This window comes from Echinops telfairi, unplaced genomic scaffold, assembly GCF_000313985.2.
Source record: "Echinops telfairi isolate 266 unplaced genomic scaffold, ASM31398v2 ScPeMD7_7469;HRSCAF=8507_1, whole genome shotgun sequence".
In the NCBI taxonomy this organism is placed as follows: Eukaryota; Metazoa; Chordata; class Mammalia; order Afrosoricida; family Tenrecidae; genus Echinops; species Echinops telfairi.
The window spans coordinates 138,736,618-138,742,196 of record NW_022111373.1 but is presented as its reverse complement, the minus strand read 5'-3'; positions in this window follow the sequence as shown (position 1 = coordinate 138,742,196).

Genomic DNA, 5,579 nt, shown 5'->3' with positions numbered 1-5,579 from the left:
CCTCTCAAGGATTTCCTTTCAGTTTTCACTGAAATAGCAAATCAAACTTCTCTTCAGACCTGCTATAATTCACTTTAAAATTCGACAGTTCCCGTTCCAGCTTCATTTGGGAAAGAGGGGTAGGGGGAGGGAATGACGTTTTTTAGAGGGGGGTGGGAACTGACTCTGGTTTGCAAATAAAAGTGCCAAGAAAAATGAAAATGCAGACACATTCAGAAGATCCAAATGGCTTCATTGGAGAAATTATTGATCGGTCTCTGTATATCGCCTGAGATTTACTCTTAACTTCACTGATTTTGAGAGTTTTTCTGTTTCATTCTTCCCTGAATGACCCATCCTTGCTTATTTTTCTAGAGTAGATTGAATCTGTAAGGAGCCGTGGCACCACAGTGGGTTCCCCACTAGGCTGTTAGCCCAAGGTCAGTGGTTCAAAACTACCAGCTGCCCCTCGGGAGAAAGGTGAAGCTGGAAATATATGAGAGCACCTTATTCTCCTCAATGTACTGTATGTTTGTTTTGCTTTAAACAGACACATAATTCTTGAATATATTCAGTTCATTTACTCTAGTAAGCCACAGTCAAACTATGAGTTTACACCATGCTAAACTAAGCACCACAGATGCTGCTCATCCAGTGGATTTGTACTAAGAAGAGCCCTTAGACAGGGACGAATGGCCTCATTGGGGACTCCAAGGCTGTCAATCTTTCCAGAAGCAGACCACCCACTAGGCGCCTGGTGGGTTGGAACCAATAATCTCATGGTTAGCAGCTGAGCACTTTAACCATTTCACTACCCGGGCCCACCTGATATAATCTAGAAAGAACCAATCACAAGTTAAGTGCCTTACTGACGACGATGTTGTTGCTAGGTACAGTCCTGTGTCTTCCTACTCAAAGCAAACTAGTACTCAACGGAATGAAACGCTGCCCAGCCCTGCACCATCCTCACAACTGCTCTTGGGTTTGAGCCCATTGTTGCAGCGCCTGCGTCCATCCACCTCCTCCAGGGTCTTCCGCTCTCCCTTCTACTTTATGAGGCATAATATCTTTTTCCATGGACTGGTCTCTCCTAAAAACCAGTCCACAGGAGGTGAGAGAAAGTCTCACCATCCTTGAGTCTAAGGAACACTCCGGTGATGCCTCTTCTGAGACAGTCGGGTTTGCTCTGTTGGCAGTCTTTGGCACATTCAAGATTCTTTGCCAGCACCATCATTCAAACGCATAGATCCTTCTTCAGTCTTCTTTAATCGATGTCCACTTTCACACGCATAACAGGCAAAGGAAAAGATGCTTTTTTTCTCAATCGTCTTATGGAATAGTTGCTTTTCGTGTGTCTGACTAGGCTTGCTCAGCACAATGCCCTCCAGTTCCACTCCTGTTTGAGTTGCTCTGCTGATCCTCCACTGTTGTTTAACGCTGGTCGTGTTCCATGTGTGCGTATTCCATGTGTGTTGTTTAGCCACTCACCCGCTGAGTGACTTTCTAGGTCGTTTCTACCTTTTGGCTACTGTGACCAGTGCTAGAATGACCACAAGTATTCCTTTATCTATTTGGGTCTCATCCTAGCAGGGTGTTTTCATCGTAGCACAATTGCTGGGTCTTGTGGTATTTCTATTTCCAACGTTTTAAGGACATGCCCTATGTTTTTCACAGTGGCTGCAACAGTTTACAGACCTGTTACCACTGGATGAGGGTTCCAGTCTCTCCACACTCTTGCTACTATTGGTTGATGTCTGTTTTGTATGCACTTTGCTCTTAATGTTAAGGGAAGATGATGCCTCCATGTTGTTTTGATTGGCACCTCACTGGTGGGGAATGACGATAAGTATTTCTTCATGCCTTTGTTGGCTGCCTGAATGCATCCTTTGGTGAAGTATCTATTTCTGCCCATTTTAAAAATGGGTTATTTGTCTTTTTCTTGTTGAGATGTTAAAGCTTTCTATAAACTTTGAAGATTAGTCATTTGTCTGATAGGTTGTTGCCAAAAATTTTTTTATCTCAGACTTTGGGTTCTCTTTTTACTCATTTGGTGAAACCTTTTGATGCACGTAAGTGTTTAATTTGTAGGAGGCTCCAGTCATGTAGTTTGCCTTCCGCCGTTTGCACATGCTGACTTATCCCATAATAACGTCTTCTCGTGCTTCATTCTTTGCTAATTTTAAAATAAGTTTGAGTGCAGTGAAACTTACATGCGACAGAATTTGAAAATCTTAATTGGGAGTGGTTGAAATCGGATGAATTTATTCATGTGTGTTAGATGTAGACCATCTGCCCGGAAGTTCTCCACATGCCTATTTGTAGCCAGTCTACACAACCACCAGCCTGCCCCAGTCCCCTTTTGTTCTAACATCCATCAAAATAGGTAGGACTTGTCTGGTCTAGAATGCCATCTTTTTTTTTTTTTTTCGTGATATATATACTTTTAATGTTTTGTTGAATTCTTTTTTTTAAATCATTTTATTAGGGGCTCATACAACTCTTATCACATCTTATTAGTAGGTCATGCAGTAATCTTTCGTTTGTCTCCAGCTTCTTTTGTTGAGAATTATGTATGGGAGTGGTCCTCCATATTGTTATATGAGTTTATTCCCTTTTAGGTTGTTGTTATTGTCATGTACCATCAAGTTGGTTCTGACCCATAGCAACCCTATGCATAACACTGCCCAATCCTGTGGCTTCCTCATAGTTATTTTTATGTTGGAGCCCATTATTGCAGCTGCTAACGGAAACATCAGAAGTTCAAGTCCACCAAGGGGTGTCTCAGGAGAAAGCCCTGGGTCGCAAATTCCCTAAACTCAGCCATCCAACACCCTGTGGTGCAAAAGTCTTATGGACACACCAGGGTTTGCCATAAGTTGAAGTCCAGCCAAGGGCAATTGAACAACCTGAATACGACTTATGAGTGCTGAGCTTCCCTGGCTCCAGGAACAGCAGTCCCCCAGTTTTGAGCCGCAGGTCCACAAGAAGCAGCAGTTACAGATGGCACCCAGTAGGGGGAAGCGTGCGCATACCCTCCCATTTGGTCCTGCTCTGAAACCACAAGCTCACAGAAACCTCTCACTGATGAACTAAATTACTTAATCATCTTTCCGCCATCTCCTCCCTAGATCACCTGCAAGCTATCAGCAATTGCTGTAACCAGTAATATCACCAACCACAGCTCAGTCACTGAAGCTCAAATCCCTGCAAAAAGCCCGGAAATCTACTTCTAAAAACCAGCTCATGAAACCCCTATGACTCCATCCCAGTCTTGGGGTGGCAGCAATATCAGGAAGTGCTTCCTTCTGTCGAGCAAGGGGTCACCCTAAGTGGGGAGTCATCATGAGTTGGAGCTGAATTGATGGCAGCTCACAGTAGCAGCAATAACACAGATAAATAGAGCCACTTGGCATTCTTCACATCCCTGATAGAAAATACAGCCCATTCCTTCATTGTTGGAAGTCGCAGCTGAAGGATCTCACTCCATTTGCATCCTCATTTTAAAAACAAAGGAAATAAACCCACAGTGGAAAGTTGAATCCGAGTGTTTAACACAGGAGCTGATAGAGAGAAGGTGCATGCAGTACCTTTCCTAGGCAGAGAGAGATTCGTTGAAAAGATCCAAACAAATTCTGTACTGCCCACCTCTTGCCTAGCTCCACCTACTTCTTCCCACCAGGTAGGTTAAAAGTACGCTTTGTAACGCACTGCCGAAGGACAGTTACTGTTTTTCTAATGGACTCGATTTCAGAGATGACACCATCTGTTGGCTCACGTGTCAATCATTGACTCAGGGTAATCACGGAGCAGAATCAGAGTGCGAGTCATAAGAGCCCACAGACGGGAGTCATTGGGTCAGAAACCCAAAGGTAGTTCTCAGCTGAGGCAGGTGCAGCTCACAGGGAATTCTAGATTCTGCTGAGAGCCAAGATTTGAACTCCGGGTTTGGGCAAACTGCGGCTCCTGAGCCATGTGCAGCTCTTTTGACACGTACATGTGGCTCTGAAGTAAAACTGAAGATGAAGCTGAAACTACCTGAGTTTCATTTAAAGGATATTATTCAGATCCCCAGTGCTAAGCAAGCTAATGACACTTACACACATAGTATACACCCACTGTCATGAAAAAAAAAACAAGAAAAGATTTTTACGCCAAAAGAAACTGACATGGCTGGTTAGCCGGGGTGGGCTGGGGAGGACGGGAGGCGGGGGAAGCCTCCTCTAGAACAGGGGGCGGCAAACCTTTGAGATGAAAGGGCCAATCCTGGCCCTCACAACAATTTAAAAAATATTGGCGAGCCATAGATATACTTTTACAAACAGATGAAACCACCATGATCTGAATAATATCCTTTAAATGAAACTCAGGTCGTTTCAGCTTCATCTTCAATTTTACTTCAGAGCCACGTGTACGTGTCAAAAGAGCTGCACATGGCTCAGGAGCCGCAGTTTGCCCAAACCCGGAGTTGAAATCTTGGCTCTCAGCAGAATCTAGATAAACGTGGGTGAAGGGGAAGAGAATCGTCGACAAGAGGGTGATGGGCAAAAATAAAGGTGGGGTGGGATCGCACGAGTGATGGGAAAGCGTTTAAGTTGCTGAATGCAAAGGATCATCTGATACGTAACACCAACTCACTGCCGTCGAGTCAATTCTGAATCACAGCGACCCCATAGGACAGGGTCAAGCGGTCCCCTGTGGGTGTCTGAAACTGTCACTCTTTACAGGAGTAGGCAGCCTCATTTTTCTCCTTCAGAGGGGCTGCTGGTTTTGAACTGCTAACCTTGCAGTTAGCAGCCCAGCATGAAACCCACAGCAACACCAGGGCTCCTCTCTGCTATGTAAACTCTTACAGATCTTACAACAATCCATCATTGAATTGTATGAAGCACACTTGTCCATGTGTTACCATCATCATTTCCAAAGTATTTTCTTTCTACTTGAGCCCTTCTTATCATCTCTTCTCTTTTCCCCTCCCTTTCCAACCCTCCCACTCTCATAAATCCTTGATCAACTATATATTACTATTATTATTATTATTGATATTTTGTATCTTACACCATCCGTTGTCTCCCTTCACCTACATTTCTGTGATTCATCCCCAGGGGTGGGGGGTAGGGATGATATATATCCAACCTTGTAATCAGTTCCCCCTTAGAAAGTTTTTTAAGAGAGAGAGAGAGATTATTATATTATGAGACAGCTCTCCCATTTCATCGATGAGAAGAGCCAAGGAAATTAAGTGGCGTTCTCCAAAGACCACAGTGACAAAACGGGAGCAGGATCCAAGGCTCTGCATCAGCAAATACCACCTCTGACTCTTCCCAGCTGCCTTGCCAGAGCTGATTTCCTTAAAAGGATCGGTTTCACAAGGATCTACACACAGCGCCCTCCCTGGGGGATGGACAACAGAAAAGTGGGTGAAGGGAGGCATTAGACAGTGTAAGACATGAAAAAATAATAATAATTTATAAATTATCCAGGGTTCGTAAGAGAGGGGGAAAATGAGGAGCTGATACCAAGGGCTTAAGTAGAAAGCAAATGTTTTAAGGATGATGAGGGCAACAAATGTACAAATGTGCTTGACACAATGGATGGATGGA